Here is a 23,391-nt window from a genome sequence, read left to right as displayed (position 1 = left end):
TTCAGTATAAGTCTTTATATAAGAAAGTAATATTTATTTGAAATTCACTGGTTACTTGAATTTGTTAATACTGTAATGGAAAATTTCTTAAGCGCAAATCAGCAAAATTGATGTTTTTCAGTATAAGGGGTACCTTGCTCACATAACTAATATATTGTATAATTTGCAAGAAAATCGACGATGAATTTGTTACTCCTCTAATGGAAATTTTATTTTAGCGCAGATCAGCAAAATTGATGTTTTTCAATATAAGCGGTACCTAGCTCACATAATTAATATACAATTTGCAAGAAAATCGACTTTAAGTTTGAATCTAAGAAAGTGCTATTTGTTCGAAATGTGCTGGTTATAAAAATTTGTTACTCCCCTACTGGAAATTGATGTTTTTCAGTATAAGTCTAAATCTAAGAAAGTGCTATTTAATTGAAATGCACTGGTTATTTGAATTTGTCTATACTGTAATGGAAATTTTTCATTAGCGCAGATCAGCAAAATTGATGGTTTTCAGTATAAACGGTACCTTGCTCACTTAATTATTATACAATTCGCACGAGAATAAACTTTGACTCTAAATCTAAGAAAGTGCTAGTTTTTTGAAATGCATGTTAATAATACAATAACATGAAAATTTTACTTTAGCACAGATCAGTAAGATTGATGTTTTTCAGTATAAGTCTTTATATAAGAAAGTAATATTTATTTGAAATTCACTGGTTACTTGAATTTGTTAATGTAATGGAAATTTTCTTAAGCGCAGATCAGCAAAATTGATGTTTTTCAGTATAAGGGGTACCTTGCTCACATAACTAATATATAATTTGCAAGAAAATCGACGTTGAATTTGTTACTCCTCTAATGGAAATTTTATTTTAGCGCAGATCAGCAAAATTGATGTTTTTCAATATAAGCGGTACCTTGCTCACATAATTAATATACAATATGCAAGAAAATCGACTTTAAGTTTGAATCTAAGAAAGTGCTATTTGTTCGAAATGTGCTGGTTATAAAAATTTGTTACTCCCCTACTGGAAATTGATGTTTTTCAGTATAAGTCTAAATCTAAGAAAGTGCTATTTAATTGAAATGCACTGGTTATTTGAATTTGTCTATACTGTAATGGAAATTTTTCATTAGCGCAGATCAGCAAAATTGATGGTTTTCAGTATAAACGGTACCTTGCTCACTTAATTAATATACAATTTGCACGAGAATAAACTTTGATTCTAAATCTAAGAAAGTGCTATTTTTTTGAAATGCATGTTAATAATACAATAACATGAAAATTTTACTTTAGCACAGATCGGTAAGATTGATGTTTTTCAGTATAAGTCTTTATATAAGAAAGTAATATTTATTTGAAATTCACTGGTTACTTGAATTTGTTAATGTAATGGAAATTTTCTTAAGCGCAGATCAGCAAAATTGATGTTTTTCAGTATAAGCGGTACCTTGCTAACATAATTAATATACAATTTGCAAGAAAATCGACGTTGAATTTGTTACTCCTCTAATGGAAATTTTTCATTAGCGCAGATCAGCAAAATTGATGGTTTTCAGTATAAACGGTACCTTGCTCACTTAATTATTATAGAATTTGCAAGAAAATAAACTTTGACTCTAAATCTAAGAAAGTGCTACTTTTTTGAAATGCATGTTAATAATACAATAACATGAAAATTTTACTTTAGCACAGATCAGTAAGATTGATGTTTTTCAGTATAAATCTTTATATAAGAAAGTAATATTTATTTGAAATTCACTGGTTACTTGAATTTGTTAATGTAATGGAAATTTTCTTAAGCGCAGATCAGCAAAATTGATGTTTTTCAGTATAAGCGGTACCTTGCTAACATAATTAATATACAATTTGCAAGAAAATCGACGTTGAATTTGTTACTCCTCTGATGGAAATTTTTCATTAGCGCAGACCAGCAAAATTGATGGTTTTCAGTATAAACGGTACCTTGCTCACTTAATTATTATAGAATTTGCAAGAAAATAAACTTTGACTCTAAATCTAAGAAAGTGCTATTTTTTTGAAATGCATGTTAATAATACAATAACATGAAAATTTTACTTTAGCACAGATCAGTAAGATTGATGTTTTTCAGTATAAATCTTTATATAAGAAAGTAATATTTATTTGAAATTCACTGGTTACTTGAATTTGTTAATGTAATGGAAATTTTCTTAAGCGCAGATCAGCAAAATTGATGTTTTTCAGTATAAGCGGTACCTTGCTAACATAATTAATATACAATTTGCAAGAAAATAAACTTTGACTATAAATTTAAGAAAGTGCTATTTTTTTGAAATGCATGTTAATAATGCAATAACATGAAAATTTTATTTTAGCACAGATAAGTAACATTGATGTTTTTCAGTATAAGTCTTTATATAAGAAAGTAATATTTATTTGAAATTCACTGGTTACTTGAATTTGTTAATGTAATGGAAATTTTCTTAAGCGCAGATCAGCAAAATTGATGTTTTTCAGTATAAGCGGTACCTCGCTAACATAATTAATATACAATTTGCAAGAAAATAAACTTTGACTATAAATCTAAGAAAGTGCTATTTTTTTGAAATGCATGTTAATAATGCAATAACATGAAAATTTTACTTTAGCACAGATCAGTAACATTGATGTTTTTCAGTATAAGTCTTTATATAAGAAAGTAATATTTATTTGAAATTCACTGGTTACTTGAATTTGTTAATGTAATGGAAATTTTCTTAAGCGCAGATCAGCAAAATTGATGTTTTTCAGTATAAGCGGTACCTTGCTAACATAATTAATATACAATTTGCAAGAAAATAAACTTTGACTATAAATTTAAGAAAGTGCTATTTTTTTGAAATGCATGTTAATAATGCAATAACATGAAAATTTTACTTTAGCACAGATAAGTAACATTGATGTTTTTCAGTATAAGTCTTTATATAAGAAAATAATATTTATTTGAAATTCACTGGGTACTTGAATTTGTTAATACTGTAATGGAAAATTTCTTAAGCGCAGATCAGCAAAATTGATGTTTTTCAGTATAAGGGGTACCTTGCTCACATAACTAACATATAATTTGCACGAAAATCGACGTTGAATTTGTTACTCCTCTAATGGAAATTTTATTTTAGCGCAGATCAGCAAAATTGATGTTTTTCAATATAAGCGGTACCTTGCTCACATAATTAATATACAATATGCAAGAAAATCGACTTTATGTTTGAATCTAAGAAAGTGCTATTTGTTCGAAATGTGCTGGTTATAAAAATTTGTTACTCCCCTACTGGAAATTGATGTTTTTCAGTATAAGTCTAAATCTAAGAAAGTGCTATTTAATTGAAATGCACTGGTTATTTGAATTTGTCTATACTGTAATGGAAATTTTTCATTAGCGCAGATCAGCAAAATTGATGGTTTTCAGTATAAACGGTACCTTGCTCACTTAATTATTACAGAATTTGCAAGAAAATAAACTTTGACTCTAAATCTAAGAAAGTGCTAGTTTTTTGAAATGCATGTTAATAATACAATAACATGAAAATTTTACTTTAGCACAGATCAGTAAGATTGATGTTTTTCAGTATAAGTCTTTATATAAGAAAGTAATATTTATTTGAAATTCACTGGTTACTTGAATTTGTTAATGTAATGGAAATTTTCTTAAGCGCAGATCAGCAAAATTGATGTTTTTCAGTATAAGGGGTACCTTGCTCACATAACTAATATATAATTTGCAAGAAAATCGACGTTGAATTTGTTACTCCTCTAATGGAAATTTTATTTTAGCGCAGATCAGCAAAATTGATGTTTTTCAATATAAGCGGTACCTTGCTCACATAATTAATATACAATATGCAAGAAAATCGACTTTAAGTTTGAATCTAAGAAAGTGCTATTTGTTCGAAATGTGCTGGTTATAAAAATTTGTTACTCCCCTACTGGAAATTGATGTTTTTCAGTATAAGTCTAAATCTAAGAAAGTGCTATTTAATTGAAATGCACTGGTTATTTGAATTTGTCTATACTGTAATGGAAATTTTTCATTAGCGCAGATCAGCAAAATTGATGGTTTTCAGTATAAACGGTACCTTGCTCACTTAATTAATATACAATTTGCACGAGAATAAACTTTGATTCTAAATCTAAGAAAGTGCTATTTTTTTGAAATGCATGTTAATAATACAATAACATGAAAATTTTACTTTAGCACAGATCGGTAAGATTGATGTTTTTCAGTATAAGTCTTTATATAAGAAAGTAATATTTATTTGAAATTCACTGGTTACTTGAATTTGTTAATGTAATGGAAATTTTCTTAAGCGCAGATCAGCAAAATTGATGTTTTTCAGTATAAGCGGTACCTTGCTAACATAATTAATATACAATTTGCAAGAAAATCGACGTTGAATTTGTTACTCCTCTAATGGAAATTTTTCATTAGCGCAGATCAGCAAAATTGATGGTTTTCAGTATAAACGGTACCTTGCTCACTTACTTATTATAGAATTTGCAAGAAAATAAACTTTGACTCTAAATCTAAGAAAGTGCTACTTTTTTGAAATGCATGTTAATAATACAATAACATGAAAATTTTACTTTAGCACAGATCAGTAAGATTGATGTTTTTCAGTATAAATCTTTGTATAAGAAAGTAATATTTATTTGAAATTCACTGGTTACTTGAATTTGTTAATGTAATGGAAATTTTCTTAAGCGCAGATCAGCAAAATTGATGTTTTTCAGTATAAGCGGTACCTTGCTAACATAATTAATATACAATTTGCAAGAAAATCGACGTTGAATTTGTTACTCCTCTGATGGAAATTTTTCATTAGCGCAGACCAGCAAAATTGATGGTTTTCAGTATAAACGGTACCTTGCTCACTTAATTATTATAGAATTTGCAAGAAAATAAACTTTGACTCTAAATCTAAGAAAGTGCTATTTTTTTGAAATGCATGTTAATAATACAATAACATGAAAATTTTACTTTAGCACAGATCAGTAAGATTGATGTTTTTCAGTATAAATCTTTATATAAGAAAGTAATATTTATTTGAAATTCACTGGTTACTTGAATTTGTTAATGTAATGGAAATTTTCTTAAGCGCAGATCAGCAAAATTGATGTTTTTCAGTATAAGCGGTACCTTGCTAACATAATTAATATACAATTTGCAAGAAAATAAACTTTGACTATAAATTTAAGAAAGTGCTATTTTTTTGAAATGCATGTTAATAATGCAATAACATGAAAATTTTACTTTAGCACAGATAAGTAACATTGATGTTTTTCAGTATAAGTCTTTATATAAGAAAATAATATTTATTTGAAATTCACTGGTTACTTGAATTTGTTAATACTGTAATGGAAAATTTCTTAAGCGCAGATCAGCAAAATTGATGTTTTTCAGTATAAGGGGTACCTTGCTCACATAACTAACATATAATTTGCACGAAAATCGACGTTGAATTTGTTACTCCTCTAATGGAAATTTTATTTTAGCGCAGATCAGCAAAATTGATGTTTTTCAATATAAGCGGTACCTTGCTCACATAATTAATATACAATATGCAAGAAAATCGACTTTATGTTTGAATCTAAGAAAGTGCTATTTGTTCGAAATGTGCTGGTTATAAAAATTTGTTACTCCCCTACTGGAAATTGATGTTTTTCAGTATAAGTCTAAATCTAAGAAAGTGCTATTTAATTGAAATGCACTGGTTATTTGAATTTGTCTATACTGTAATGGAAATTTTTCATTAGCGCAGATCAGCAAAATTGATGGTTTTCAGTATAAACGGTACCTTGCTCACTTAATTGTTATACAATTTGCACGAGAATAAACTTTGATTTTAAATCTAAGAAAGTGCTATTTTTTTGAAATGCATGTTAATAATACAATAACATGAAAATTTTACTTTAGCACAGATCAGTAAAATTGATGTTTTTCAGTATAAATCTTTATATAAGAAAGTAATATTTATTTGAAATTCATTGGTTACTTGAATTTGTTAATGTAATGGAAATTTTCTTAAGCGCAGATCAGCAAAATTGATGTTTTTCAGTATAAGCGGTACCTCGCTAACATAATTAATATACAATTTGCAAGAAAATAAACTTTGACTATAAATCTAAGAAAGTGCTATTTTTTTGAAATGCATGTTAATAATGCAATAACATGAAAATTTTACTTTAGCACAGATCAGTAACATTGATGTTTTTCAGTATAAGTCTTTATATAAGAAAGTAATATTTATTTGAAATTCACTGGTTACTTGAATTTGTTAATACTGTAATGGAAAATTTCTTAAGCGCAGATCAGCAAAATTGATGTTTTTCAGTATAAGGGGTACCTTGCTCACATAACTAATATATAATTTGCAAGAAAATCGACGTTGAATTTGTTACTCCTCTAATGGAAATTTTATTTTAGCGCAGATCAGCAAAATTGATGTTTTTCAATATAAGCGGTACCTTGCTCACATAATTAATATACAATATGCAAGAAAATCGACTTTATGTTTGAATCTAAGAAAGTGCTATTTGTTCGAAATGTGCTGGTTATAAAAATTTTTTACTCCCCTACTGGAAATTGATGTTTTTCAGTATAAGTCTAAATCTAAGAAAGTGCTATTTAATTGAAATGCACTGGTTATTTGAATTTGTCTATACTGTAATGGAAATTTTTCATTAGCGCAGATCAGCAAAATTGATGGTTTTTAGTATAAACGGTACCTTGCTCACTTAATTATTATACAATTTGCACGAGAATAAACTTTGACTCTAAATCTAAGAAAGTGCTATTTTTTTGAAATGCATGTTAATAATACAATAACATGAAAATTTTACTTTAGCACAGATCGGTAAGATTGATGTTTTTCAGTATAAGTCTTTTTATAAGAAAGTAATATTTATTTGAAATTCACTGGTTACTTGAATTTGTTAATAATGTAATGGAAAATTTCTTAAGCGCAGATCAGCAAAATTGATGTTTTTCAGTATAAGGGGTACCTTGCTCACATAACTAATATATAATTTGCAAGAAAATCGACGTTGAATTTGTTACTCCTCTAATGGAAATTTTATTTTAGCGCAGATCAGCAAAATTGATGTTTTTCAATATAAGCGGTACCTTGCTCACATAATTAATATACAATATGCAAGAAAATCGACTTTAAGTTTGAATCTAAGAAAGTGCTATTTGTTCGAAATGTGCTGGTTATAAAAATTTGTTACTCCCCTACCGGAAATTGATGTTTTTCAGTATAAGTCTAAATCTAAGAAAGTGCTATTTAATTGAAATGCACTGGTTACTTGAATTTGCTATTACTGTAATGGAAATTTTCTTAAGCGCAGATAAGCAAAATTGATGTTTTTCATTATAAGCGGTACCTTGCTCACATAATTAATATACAATTTGCAAGAGAATAAACTTTGACTCTAAATCGAAGAAAGTGCTATTTTTTTGAAATGCATGTTAATAATGCAATAACATGAAAATTTTACTTTAGCACAGATCAGTAAGATTGATGTTTTTCAGTATAAGTCTTTATATAAGAAAGTCATATTTATTTGAAATTCACTGGTTACTTGAATTTGTTAATGTAATGGAAATTTTCTTAAGCGCAAATCAGCAAAATTGATGTTTTTCAGTATAAGCGGTACCTTGCTCACTTAATTATTATACAATTTGCAAGAGAATAAACTTTGACTCTAAATCTAAGAAAGTGCTATTTTTTTGAAATGCATGTTAATAATGCAATAACATGAAAATTTTACTTTAGCACAGATCAGTAAGATTGATGTTTTTCAGTATAAGTCTTTATATAAGAAAGTAATATTTATTTGAAATTCACTGGTTACTTGAATTTGCTATTACTGTAATGGAAATTTTCTTAAGCGCAGATGAGCAAAATTTATGTTTCTCAGTATAAACGGTACCTTGCTCACATAATTAATATACAATTTGCAAGAAAATAAACTTTGACTCTAAATCGAAGAAAGTGCTATTTTTTTGAAATGCATGTAAATAATGCAATAACATGAAAATTTTACTTTAGCACAGATCAGTAAGATTGCTGTTTTTCAGTATAAGTCTTTATATAAGAAAATAATATTTATTTGAAATTCACTGGTTACTTGAATTTGCTATTACTGTAATGGAAATTTTCTTAAGCGCAGATGAGCAAAATTTATGTTTCTCAGTATAAGCGGTACCTTGCTCACATAATTAATATACAATTTGCAAGAAAATAAACTTTGACTCTAAATCGAAGAAAGTGCTATTTTTTTGAAATGCATGTAAATAATGCAATAACATGAAAATTTTACTTTAACACAGATCATTACGATTGATGTTTTTCAGTATAAGTCTTTATATAAGAAAGTCATATTTATTTGAAATTCACTGGTTACTTGAATTTGCTATTACTGTAATGGAAATTTTCTTAAGCGCAGATAAGCAAAATTGATGTTTTTCAGTATAAGCGGTACCTTGCTCACTTAATTATTATACAATTTGCAAGAGAATAAACTTTGACTCTAAATCTAAGAAAGTGCTAGTTTTTTGAAATGCATGTTAATAATGCAATAACATGAAAATTTTACTTTAGCACAGATCAGTAAGATTGATGTTTTTAAGTATAAGTCTTTATATAAGAAAGTAATATTTATTTGAAATTCACTGGTTACTTGAATTTGTTAATGTAATGGAAATTTTCTTAAGCGCAAATCAGCAAAATTGATGTTTTTCAGTATAAGCGGTACCTTGCTCACTTAATTATTATACAATTTGCAAGAGAATAAACTTTGACTCTAAATCGAAGAAAGTGCTATTTTTTTGAAATGCATGTTAATAATGCAATAACATGAAAATTTTACTTTAGCACAGATCAGTAAGATTGATGTTTTTCAGTATAAGTCTTTATATAAGAAAGTCATATTTATTTGAAATTCACTGGTTACTTGAATTTGTTAATCTAATGGAAATTTTGTTAAGCGCAGATCAGCAAAATTGATGTTTTTCAGTCTAAGCGGTACCTTGCTCACTTAATTATTATACAATTTGCAAGAGAATAAACTTTGACTCTAAATCTAAGAAAGTGCTATTTTTTTTGAAATGCATGTTAATAATGCAATAACATGAAAATTTTACTTTAGCACAGATCAGTAAGATTGATGTTTTTCAGTATAAGTCTTTATATAAGAAAGTAATATTTATTTGAAATTCACTGGTTACTTGAATTTGCTATTACTGTAATGGAAATTTTCTTCAGCGCAGATGAGCAGAATTGATGTTTTTCAGTATAAGCGGTACCTTGCTCACATAATTAATATACAATTTGCAAGAAAATAAACTTTGACTCTAAATCGAAGAAAGTGCTATTTTTTTGAAATGCATGTAAATAATGCAATAACATGAAAATTTTACTTTAACACAGATCAGTAAGATTGATGTTTTTCAGTATAAGTCTTTATATAAGAAAGTCATATTTATTTGAAATTCACTGGTTACTTGAATTTGTTAATGTAATGGAACTTTTCTTAAGCGCAGATCAGCAAAATTGATGTTTTTCAGTATAAGCGGTACCTTGCTCACTTAATTATTATACAATTTGCAAGAGAATAAACTTTGACTCTAAATCTAAGAAAGTGCTATTTTTTTGAAATGCATGTTAATAATGCAATAACATGAAAATTTTACTTTAGCGCAGATCAGTAAGATTGATGTTTTTCAGTATACGTCTTTATATAAGAAAGTCATATTTATTTGAAATTCACTGGTTACTTGAATTTGTTAATGTAATGGAAATTTTCTTCAGCGCAGATGAGCAAAATTGATGTTTTTCAGTATAAGCGGTACCTTGCTCACATAATTAATATACAATTTGCAAGAAAATAAACTTTGACTCTAAATCGAAGAAAGTGCTATTTTTTTGAAATGCATGTAAATAATGCAATAACATGAAAATTTTACTTTAACACAGATCAGTAAGATTGATGTTTTTCAGTATAAGTCTTTATATAAGAAAGTCATATTTATTTGAAATTCACTGGTTACTTGAATTTGTTAATGTAATGGAAATTTGCTTCAGCGCAGATGAGCAAAATTGATGTTTTTCAGTATAAGCGGTACCGTGCTCACATAATTAATATACAATTTGCAAGAAAATAAACTTTGACTCTAAATCGAAGAAAGTGCTATTTTTTTGAAATGCATGTAAATAATGCAATAACATGAAAATTTTACTTTAACACAGATCAGTAAGATTGATGTTTTTCAGTATAAGTCTTTATATAAGAAAGTCATATTTATTTGAAATTCACTGGTTACTTGAATTTGTTAATGTAATGGAAATTTTCTTCAGCGCAGATGAGCAAAATTGATGTTTTTCAGTATAAGCGGTACCTTGCTCACATAATTAATATACAATTTGCAAAAAAATAAACTTTGACTCTAAATCGAAGAAAGTGCTATTTTTTTGAAATGCATGTAAATAATGCAATAACATGAAAGTTTTACTTTAGCACAGATCAGTAAGATTGATGTTTTTCAGTATAAGTCTTTATATAAGAAAATCATATTTATTTGAAATTCACTGGTTACTTGAATTTGTTAATGTAATGGAAATTTGCTTCAGCGCAGATGAGCAAAATTGATGTTTTTCAGTATAAGCGGTACCGTGCTCACATAATTAATATACAATTTGCAAGAAAATAAACTTTGACTCTAAATCGAAGAAAGTGCTATTTTTTTGAAATGCATGTAAATAATGCAATAACATGAAAATTTTACTTTAACACAGATCAGTAAGATTGATGTTTTTCAGTATAAGTCTTTATATAAGAAAGTCATATTTATTTGAAATTCACTGGTTACTTGAATTTGTTAATGTAATGGAATTTTTCATTAGCGATCAGATCAGCAAAATTGATGGTTTTCAGTATAAACGGTACCTTGCTCACATAATTAATATACAATTTGCAAGAAAATAAACTTTGACTCTAAATCTAAGAAAGTGCTATTTTTTTGAAATGCATGTTAATAATACAATAACATGAAAATTTTATTTAGCACAGATCAGTAAGATTGATGTTTTTCAGTATAAGTCTTTATATAAGAAAGTCATATTTATTTGAAATTCACTGGTTACTTGAATTTGTTAATGTAATGGAAATTTTCTTAAGCGCAGATCAGCAAAATTGATGTTTTTCAGTATAAGCGGTACCTTGCTCACTTAATTATTATACAATTTGCAAGAGAATAAACTTTGACTCTAAATCTAAGAAAGTGCTATTTTTTTGAAATGCATGTTAATAATGCAATAACATGAAAATTTTACTTTAGCACAGATCAGTAATATTGATGTTTTTCAGTATAAGTCTTTATATAAGAAAATAATATTTATTTGAAATTCACTGGTTACTTGAATTTGCTATTACTGTAATGGAAATTTTCTTAAGCGCAGATGAGCAAAATTTATGTTTCTCAGTATAAGCGGTACCTTGCTCACATAATTAATATACAATTTGCAAGAAAATAAACTTTGACTCTAAATCGAAGAAAGTGCTATTTTTTTGAAATGCATGTAAATAATGCAATAAAATGAAAATTTTACTTTAGCACAGATCAGTAAGATTGATGTTTTTCAGTATAAGTCTTTATATAAGAAAGTCATATTTATTTGAAATTCACTGGTTACTTGAATTTGTTAATGTAATGGAAATTTTCTTAAGCGCAGATCAGCAAAATTGATGTTTTTCAGTATAAGCGGTACCTTGCTCACTTAATTATTATACAATTTGCAAGAGAATAAACTTTGACTCTAAATCTAAGAAAGTGCTATTTTTTTGAAATGCATGTTAATAATGCAATAACATGAAAATTTTACTTTAGCACAGATCAGTAAGATTGATGTTTTTCAGTATAAGTCTTACTCTAAGAAAGTAATATTTATTTGAAATGCACTGGTTATTTGAAGTTGTTTATAATGTAATGGAAATTTTTCATTAGCGCAGATCAGCAAAATTGATGGTTTTCAGTATAAGCGGTACCTTGCTCACATAATTAATATACAATTTGCAAGAAAATAAACTTTGACTCTAAATCGAAGAAAGTGCTATTTTTTTGAAATGCATGTAAATAATGCAATAACATGAAAATTTTACTTTAACACAGATCAGTAAGATTGATGTTTTTCAGTATAAGTCTTTATATAAGAAAGTCATATTTATTTGAAATTCACTGGTTACTTGAATTTGCTATTACTGTAATGGAAATTTTCTTAAGCGCAGATAAGCAAAATTGAGGTTTTTCAGTATAAGCGGTACCTTGCTCACATAATTAATATACAATTTTCAAGAAAAAAAACTTTGACTCTAAATCGAAGAAAGTGCTATTTTTTTGAAATGCATGTTAATAATGCAATAACATGAAAATTTTACTTTAGCACAGATCAGTAAGATTGATGTTTTTCAGTATAAGTCTTTATATAAGAAAGTCATATTTATTTGAAATTCACTGGTTACTTGAATTTGCTATTACTGTAATGGAAATTTTCTTAAGCGCAGATCAGCAAAATTGATGTTTTTCAGTATAAGCGGTACCTTGCTCACTTAATTATTATACAATTTGCAAGAGAATAAACTTTGACTCTAAATCTAAGAAAGTGCTAGTTTTTTGAAATGCATGTAAATAATGCAATAACATGAAAATTTTAATGCATTTGCAAGAAAATAAACTTTGACTCTAAATCGAAGAAAGTGCTATTTTTTTGAAATGCATGTAAATAATGCAATAACATGAAAATTTTACTTTAACACAGATCAGTAAGATTGATGTTTTTCAGTATAAGTCTTTATATAAGAAAGTCATATTTATTTGAAATTCACTGGTTACTTGAATTTGTTAATGTAATGGAAATTTGCTTCAGCGCAGATGAGCAAAATTGATGGTTTTCAGTATAAGCGGTACCTTGCTCACATAATTAATATACAATTTGCAAGAAAATAAACTTTGACTCTAAATCGAAGAAAGTGCTATTTTTTTGAAATGCATGTAAATAATGCAATAACATGAAAATTTTACTTTAACACAGATCAGTAAGATTGATGTTTTTCAGTATAAGTCTTTATATAAGAAAGTCATATTTATTTGAAATTCACTGGTTACTTGAATTTGCTATTACTGTAATGGAAATTTTCTTAAGCGCAGATGAGCAAAATTTATGTTTCTCAGTATAAGCGGTACCTTGCTCACATAATTAATATACAATTTTCAAGAAAAAAAACTTTGACTCTAAATCGAAGAAAGTGCTATTTTTTTGAAATGCATGTTAATAATGCAATAACATGAAAATTTTACTTTAGCACAGATCAGTAATATTGATGTTTTTCAGTATAAGTCTTTATATAAGAAAGTAATATTTATTTGAAATGCACTGGTTATTTGAAGTTGTTTATAATGTAATGGAAATTTTTCATTAGCGCAGATCAGCAAAATTGATGTTTTTCAGTATAAGCGGTACCTTGCTCACTTAATTATTATACAATTTGCAAGAGAATAAACTTTGACTCTAAATCTAAGAAAGTGCTATTTTTTTGAAATGCATGTTAATAATGCAATAACATGAAAATTTTACTTTAGCACAGATCAGTAATATTGATGTTTTTCAGTATAAGTCTTTATATAAGAAAATAATATTTATTTGAAATTCACTGGTTACTTGAATTTGCTATTACTGTAATGGAAATTTTCTTAAGCGCAGATGAGCAAAATTTATGTTTCTCAGTATAAGCGGTACCTTGCTCACATAATTAATATACAATTTTCAAGAAAAAAAACTTTGACTCTAAATCGAAGAAAGTGCTATTTTTTTGAAATGCATGTTAATAATGCAATAACATGAAAATTTTACTTTAGCACAGATCAGTAAGATTGATGTTTTTCAGTATAAGTCTTTATATAAGAAAGTCATATTTATTTGAAATTCACTGGTTACTTGAATTTGCTATTACTGTAATGGAAATTTTCTTAAGCGCAGATCAGCAAAATTGATGTTTTTCAGTATAAGCGGTACCTTGCTCACTTAATTATTATACAATTTGCAAGAGAATAAACTTTGACTCTAAATCTAAGAAAGTGCTAGTTTTTTGAAATGCATGTAAATAATGCAATAACATGAAAATTTTAATGCATTTGCAAGAAAATAAACTTTGACTCTAAATCGAAGAAAGTGCTATTTTTTTGAAATGCATGTAAATAATGCAATAACATGAAAATTTTACTTTAACACAGATCAGTAAGATTGATGTTTTTCAGTATAAGTCTTTATATAAGAAAGTCATATTTATTTGAAATTCACTGGTTACTTGAATTTGTTAATGTAATGGAAATTTGCTTCAGCGCAGATGAGCAAAATTGATGGTTTTCAGTATAAGCGGTACCTTGCTCACATAATTAATATACAATTTGCAAGAAAATAAACTTTGACTCTAAATCGAAGAAAGTGCTATTTTTTTGAAATGCATGTAAATAATGCAATAACATGAAAATTTTACTTTAACACAGATCAGTAAGATTGATGTTTTTCAGTATAAGTCTTTATATAAGAAAGTCATATTTATTTGAAATTCACTGGTTACTTGAATTTGCTATTACTGTAATGGAAATTTTCTTAAGCGCAGATAAGCAAAATTGAGGTTTTTCAGTATAAGCGGTACCTTGCTCACATAATTAATATACAATTTTCAAGAAAAAAAACTTTGACTCTAAATCGAAGAAAGTGCTATTTTTTTGAAATGCATGTTAATAATGCAATAACATGAAAATTTTACTTTAGCACAGATCAGTAAGATTGATGTTTTTCAGTATAAGTCTTTATATAAGAAAGTCATATTTATTTGAAATTCACTGGTTACTTGAATTTGCTATTACTGTAATGGAAATTTTCTTAAGCGCAGATCAGCAAAATTGATGTTTTTCAGTATAAGCGGTACCTTGCTCACTTAATTATTATACAATTTGCAAGAGAATAAACTTTGACTCTAAATCTAAGAAAGTGCTAGTTTTTTGAAATGCATGTTAATAATGCAATAACATGAAAATTTTACTTTAACACAGATCAGTAAGATTGATGTTTTTAAGTATAAGTCTTTATATAAGAAAGTAATATTTATTTGAAATTCACTGGTTACTTGAATTTGCTATTACTGTAATGGAAATTTTCTTAAGCGCAGATAATCAAAATTGATGTTTTTCAGTATAAGCGGTACCTTGCTCACATAATTAATATACAATTTTCAAGAAAAAAAACTTTGACTCTAAATCGAAGAAAGTGCTATTTTTTTGAAATGCATGTTAATAATGCAATAACATGAAAATTTTACTTTAGCACAGATCAGTAAGATTGATGTTTTTCAGTATAAGTCTTTATATAAGAAAGTCATATTTATTTGAAATTCACTGGTTACTTGAATTTGCTATTACTGTAATGGAAATTTTCTTAAGCGCAGATAAGCAAAATTGAGGTTTTTCAGTATAAGCGGTACCTTGCTCACTTAATTATTATACAATTTGCAAGAGAATAAACTTTGACTCTAAATCTAAGAAAGTGCTAGTTTTTTGAAATGCATGTTAATAATGCAATAACATGAAAATTTTACTTTAACACAGATCAGTAAGATTGATGTTTTTAAGTATAAGTCTTTATATAAGAAAGTAATATTTATTTGAAATTCACTGGTTACTTGAATTTGCTATTACTGTAATGGAAATTTTCTTAAGCGCAGATAATCAAAATTGATGTTTTTCAGTATAAGCGGTACCTTGCTCACATAATTAATATACAATTTTCAAGAAAAAAAACTTTGACTCTAAATCGAAGAAAGTGCTATTTTTTTGAAATGCATGTTAATAATGCAATAACATGAAAATTTTACTTTAGCACAGATCAGTAAGATTGATGTTTTTCAGTATAAGTCTTTATATAAGAAAGTCATATTTATTTGAAATTCACTGGTTACTTGAATTTGCTATTACTGTAATGGAAATTTTCTTAAGCGCAGATCAGCAAAATTGATGTTTTTCAGTATAAGCGGTACCTTGCTCACTTAATTATTATACAATTTGCAAGGGAATAAACTTTGACTCTAAATCTAAGAAAGTGCTATTTTTTTGAAATGCATGTTAATAATGCAATAACATGAAAATTTTACTTTAGCACAGATCAGTAAGATTGATGTTTTTCAGTATAAGTCTTTATATAAGAAAGTAATATTTATTTGAAATTCACTGGTTACTTGAATTTGCTATTACTGTAATGGAAATTTTCTTCAGCGCAGATGAGCAAAATTGATGTTTTTCAGTATAAGCGGTACCTTGCTCACATAATTAATATACAATTTGCAAGAAAATAAACTTTGACTCTAAATCGAAGAAAGTGCTATTTTTTTGAAATGCATGTAAATAATGCAATAACATGAAAATTTTACTTTAACACAGATCAGTAAGATTGATGTTTTTCAGTATAAGTCTTTATATAAGAAAGTCATATTTATTTGAAATTCACTGGTTACTTGAATTTGTTAATGTAATGGAAATTTTCTTAAGCGCAGATCAGCAAAATTGATGTTTTTCAGTATAAGCGGTACCTTGCTCACATAATTAATATACAATTTGCAAGAAAATAAACTTTGACTCTAAATCGAAGAAAGTGCTATTTTTTTGAAATGCATGTTAATAATGCAATAACATGAAAATTTTACTTTAGCACAGATCAGTAAGATTGATGTTTTTCAGTATAAGTCTTTATATAAGAAAGTAATATTTATTTGAAATTCACTGGTTACTTGAATTTGCTATTACTGTAATGGAAATTTTCTTAAGCGCAGATGAGCAAAATTTATGTTTCTCAGTATAAGCGGTACCTTGCTCACATAATTAATATACAATTTGCAAGAAAATAAACTTTGACTCTAAATCGAAGAAAGTGCTATTTTTTTGAAATGCATGTAAATAATGCAATAACATGAAAATTTTACTTTAACACAGATCAGTAAGATTGATGTTTTTCAGTATAAGTCTTTATATAAGAAAGTCATATTTATTTGAAATTCACTGGTTACTTGAATTTGCTATTACTGTAATGGAAATTTTCTTAAGCGCAGATAAGCAAAATTGAGGTTTTTCAGTATAAGCGGTACCTTGCTCACATAATTAATATACAATTTGCAAGAGAATAAACTTTGACTCTAAATCGAAGAAAGTGCTATTTTTTTGAAATGCATGTAAATAATGCAATAACATGAAAATTTTACTTTAACACAGATCAGTAAGATTGATGTTTTTCAGTATAAGTCTTTATATAAGAAAGTCATATTTATTTGAAATTCACTGGTTACTTGAATTTGCTATTACTGTAATGGAAATTTTCTTAAGCGCAGATAAGCAAAATTGAGGTTTCTCAGTATAAGCGGTACCTTGCTCACATAATTAATATACAATTTGCAAGAAAATAAACTTTGACTCTAAATCGAAGAAAGTGCTATTTTTTTGAAATGCATGTAAATAATGCAATAACATGAAAATTTTACTTTAACACAGATCAGTAAGATTGATGTTTTTAAGTATAAGTCTTTATATAAGAAAGTAATATTTATTTGAAATTCACTGGTTACTTGAATTTGCTATTACTGTAATGGAAATTTTCTTAAGCGCAGATAATCAAAATTGATGTTTTTCAGTATAAGCGGTACCTTGCTCACATAATTAATATACAATTTTCAAGAAAAAAAACTTTGACTCTAAATCGAAGAAAGTGCTATTTTTTTGAAATGCATGTTAATAATGCAATAACATGAAAATTTTACTTTAGCACAGATCAGTAAGATTGATGTTTTTCAGTATAAGTCTTTATATAAGAAAGTCATATTTATTTGAAATTCACTGGTTACTTGAATTTGCTATTACTGTAATGGAAATTTTCTTAAGCGCAGATCAGCAAAATTGATGTTTTTCAGTATAAGCGGTACCTTGCTCACTTAATTATTATACAATTTGCAAGGGAATAAACTTTGACTCTAAATCTAAGAAAGTGCTATTTTTTTGAAATGCATGTTAATAATGCAATAACATGAAAATTTTACTTTAGCACAGATCAGTAAGATTGATGTTTTTCAGTATAAGTCTTTATATAAGAAAGTAATATTTATTTGAAATTCACTGGTTACTTGAATTTGCTATTACTGTAATGGAAATTTTCTTAAGCGCAGATGAGCAAAATTGATGTTTTTCAGTATAAGCGGTACCTTGCTCACATAATTAATATACAATTTGCAAGAAAATAAACTTTGACTCTAAATCGAAGAAAGTGCTATTTTTTTGAAATGCATGTAAATAATGCAATAACATGAAAATTTTACTTTAACACAGATCAGTAAGATTGATGTTTTTCAGTATAAGTCTTTATATAAGAAAGTCATATTTATTTGAAATTCACTGGTTACTTGAATTTGTTAATGTAATGGAAATTTTCTTAAGCGCAGATCAGCAAAATTGATGTTTTTCAGTATAAGCGGTACCTTGCTCACTTAATTATTATACAATTTGCAAGAGAATAAACTTTGACTATAAATCTAAGAAAGTGCTATTTTTTTGAAATGCATGTTAATAATGCAATAACATGAAAATTTTACTTTAGCGCAGATCAGTAAGATTGATGTTTTTCAGTATAAGTCTTTATATAAGAAAGTCATATTTATTTGAAATTCACTGGTTACTTGAATTTGTTAATGTAATGGAAATTTTCTTCAGCGCAGATGAGCAAAATTGATGTTTTTCAGTATAAGCGGTACCTTGCTCACATAATTAATATACAATTTGCAAGAAAATAAACTTTGACTCTAAATCGAAGAAAGTGCTATTTTTTTGAAATGCATGTAAATAATGCAATAACATGAAAATTTTACTTTAACACAGATCAGTAAGATTGATGTTTTTCAGTATAAGTCTTTATATAAGAAAGTCATATTTATTTGAAATTCACTGGTTACTTGAATTTGTTTATACTGTAATGGAAATTTTCTTAAGCGCAGATGAGCAAAATTGATGTTTTTCAGTATAAGCGGTACCTTGCTCACATAATTAATATACAATTTGCAAGAAAATAAACTTTGACTCTAAATCGAAGAAAGTGCTATTTTTTTGAAATGCATGTAAATAATGCAATAACATGAAGATTTTACTTTAGCACAGATCAGTAAGATTGATGTTTTTCAGTATAAGTCTTTATATAAGAAAGTCATATTTATTTGAAATTCACTGGTTACTTGAATTTGTTAATGTAATGGAAATTTTCTTAAGCGCAGATCAGCAAAATTGATGTTTTTCAGTATAAGCGGTACCTTGCTCACTTAATTATTATACAATTTGCAAGAGAATAAACTTTGACTCTAAATCTAAGAAAGTGCTATTTTTTTTGAAATGCATGTTAATAATGCAATAACATGAAAATTTTACTTTAGCACAGATCAGTAAGATTGATGTTTTTCAGTATAAGTCTTACTCTAAGAAAGTAATATTTATTTGAAATGCACTGGTTATTTGAAGTTGTTTATACTGTAATGGAAACTTTCTTAAGCGCAGATCAGCAAAATTGATGTTTTTCAGTATAAGCGGTTCCTTGCTCACATAATTAATATACAATTTGCAAGAAAATAAACTTTGACTCTAAATCGAAGAAAGTGCTATTTTTTTGAAATGCATGTAAATAATGCAATAATATGAAAATTTTACTTTAGCACAGATCAGTAAGATTGATGTTTTTCAGTATAAGTCTTTATATAAGAAAGTCATATTTATTTGAAATTCACTGGTTACTTGAATTTGTTAATGTAATGGAAATTTTCTTAAGTGCAGATCAGCAAAATTGATGGTTTTCAGTATAAACGGTACCTGGCTCACTTAATTATTATACAATTTGCAAGGGAATAAACTTTGACTCTAAATCTAAGAAAGTCCTATTTTTTTGAAATGCATGTTAGTAATGCAATAACATGAAAATTTTACTTTAGCACAGATCAGTAAGATTGATATTTTTCAGTATAAGTCTTTATATAAGAAAGTAATATTTATTTGAAATTCACTGGTTACTTGAATTTGTTAATACTGTAATGGAAATTTTCTTAAGCGCAGATCAGCAAAATTGATGTTTTTCAGTATAAACGGTACCTTGCTCACCTAATTATTATACAATTTGCAAGAAAATAAACTTTGACTCTAAATCGAAGAAAGTGCTATTTTTTTGAAATGCATGTAAATAATGCAATAACATGAAAATTTTACTTTAGCACAGATCAGTAAGATTGATGTTTTTCAGTATAAGTCTTTATATAAGAAAGTTATATTTATTTGAAATTCACTGGTTACTTGAATTTGTTAATGTAATGGAAATTTTCTTAAGCGCAGATCAGCAAAATTGATGTTTTTCAGTATAAGCGGTACCTTGCTCACTTAATTATTATACAATTTGCAAGGGAATAAACTTTGACTCTAAATCGAAGAAAGTGCTATTTTTTTTAAAATGCATGTAAATAATGCAATAACATGAAAATTTTACTTTAGCACAGATCAGTAAGATTGATGTTTTTCAGTATAAGTCTTTATATAAGAAAGTTATATTTATTTGAAATTCACTGGTTACTTGAATTTGTTAATGTAATGGAAATTTTCTTAAGCGCAGATCAGCAAAATTGATGTTTTTCAGTATAAGCGGTACCTTGCTCACTTAATTATTATACAATTTGCAAGAGAATAAACTTTGACTCTAAATCTAAGAAAGTGCTATTTTTTTTGAAATGCATGTTAATAATGCAATAAAATGAAAATTTTACTTAGCACAGATCAGTAAGATTGAAGTTTTGCAGTATAAGTCTTACTCTAAGAAAGTAAAATTTATTTGAAAGGTACCTTGCTCACATAATTAATATACAATTTGCAAGAAAATAAACTTTGACTCTAAATCGAAGAAAGTGCTATTTTTTTGAATTGCATGTAAATAATGCAATAACATGAAAATTTTACTTTAACACAGATCAGTAAGATTGATGTTTTTCAGTATAAGTCTTTATAGAAGAAAGTCATATTTATTTGAAATTCACTGGTTACTTGAATTTGTTTATACTGTAATGGAAATTTTCTTAAGCGCAGATGAGCAAAATTGATGTTTTTCAGTATAAGCGGTACCTTGCTCACATAATTAATATACAATTTGCAAGAAAATAAACTTTGACTCTAAATCGAAGAAAGTGCTATTTTTTTTGAAATGCATGTTAATAATGCAATAACATGAAAATTTTACTTTAGCATAGATCAGTAAGATTGATGTTTTTCAGTATAAGTCTTACTCTAAGAAAGTAATATTTATTTGAAATGCACTGGTTATTTGAAGTTGTTTATACTGTAATGGAAACTTTCTTAAGCGCAGATCAGCAAAATTGATGTTTTTCAGTATAAGCGGTTCCTACTTTAGCACAAATCAGTAAGATTCTGTAATGGAAATTTTCTTCAGCGCAGATGAGCAAAATTGATGTTTTTCAGTATAAGCGGTACCTTGCTCACATAATTAATATACAATTTGCAAGAAAATAAACTTTGACTCTAAATCGAAGAAAGTGCTATTTTTTTGAAATGCATGTAAATAATGCAATAACATGAAAATTTTACTTTAGCACAGATCAGTAAGATTGATGTTTTTCAGTATAAGTCTTTATATAAGAAAGTCATATTTATTTGAAATTCACTGGTTACTTGAATTTGTTAATGTAATGGAAATTTTTCATTAGCGCAGATCAGCAAAATTGATGGTTTTCAGTATAAACGGTACCTTGCTCACTTAATTATTATACAATTTGCAAGGGAATAAACTTTGACTCTAAATCGAAGAAAGTGCTATTTTTTTGAAATGCATGTAAATAATGCAATAACATGAAAATTTTACTTTAGCACAGATCAGTAAGATTGATGTTTTTCAGTATAAGTCTTTATATAAGAAAGTCATATTTATTTGAAATTCACTGGTTACTTGAATTTGTTAATGTAATGGAAATTTTCTTAAGCGCAGATCAGCAAAATTGATGTTTTTCAGTATAAGCGGTACCTTGCTCACTTAATTATTATACAATTTGCAAGAGAATAAACTTTGACTCTAAATCTAAGAAAGTGCTATTTTTTTTGAAATGCATGTTAATAATGCAATAACATGAAAATTTTACTTTAGCATAGATCAGTAAGATTGATGTTTTTCAGTATAAGTCTTACTCTAAGAAAGTAATATTTATTTGAAATGCACTGGTTATTTGAAGTTGTTTATACTGTAATGGAAACTTTCTTAAGCGCAGATCAGCAAAATTGATGTTTTTCAGTATAAGCGGTTCCTTGCTCACATAATTAATATACAATTTGCAAGAAAATAAACTTTGACTCTAAATCGAAGAAAGTGCTATTTTTTTGAAATGCATGTAAATAATGCAATAATATGAAAATTTTACTTTAGCACAGATCAGTAAGATTGATGTTTTTCAGTATAAGTCTTTATATAAGAAAGTCATATTTATTTTAAATTCACTGGTTACTTGAATTTGTTAATGTAATGGAAATTTTCTTAAGCGCAGATAAGCAAAATTGATGGTTTTCAGTATAAACGGTACCTGGCTCACTTAATTATTATACAATTTGCAAGGGAATAAACTTTGACTCTAAATCTAAGAAAGTCCTATTTTTTTGAAATGCATGTTAGTAATGCAATAACATGAAAATTTTACTTTAGCACAGATCAGTAAGATTGATATTTTTCAGTATAAGTCTTTATATAAGAAAGTAATATTTATTTGAAATTCACTGGTTACTTGAATTTGTTAATACTGTAATGGAAATTTTCTTAAGCGCAGATCAGCAAAATTGATGTTTTTCAGTATAAACGGTACCTTGCTCACCTAATTATTATACAATTTGCAAGGGAATAAACTTTGACTCTAAATCGAAGAAAGTGCTATTTTTTTGAAATGCATGTAAATAATGCAATAACATGAAAATTTTACTTTAGCACAGATCAGTAAGATTGATGTTTTTCAGTATAAGTCTTTATATAAGAAAGTTATATTTATTTGAAATTCACTGGTTACTTGAATTTGTTAATGTAATGGAAATTTTCTTAAGCGCAGATCAGCAAAATTGATGTTTTTCAGTATAAGCGGTACCTTGCTCACTTAATTATTATACAATTTGCAAGAGAATAAACTTTAACTCTAAATCTAAGAAAGTGCTATTTTTTTTGAAATGCATGTTAATAATGCAATAACATGAAAATTTTACTTAGCACAGATCA

The sequence above is a fragment of the Bactrocera oleae genome, chromosome 5 (genome assembly GCF_042242935.1).
Source record: "Bactrocera oleae isolate idBacOlea1 chromosome 5, idBacOlea1, whole genome shotgun sequence".
NCBI classification, from domain to species: Eukaryota; Metazoa; Arthropoda; class Insecta; order Diptera; family Tephritidae; genus Bactrocera; species Bactrocera oleae.
Note: the sequence above shows the minus strand (reverse complement) of the source record.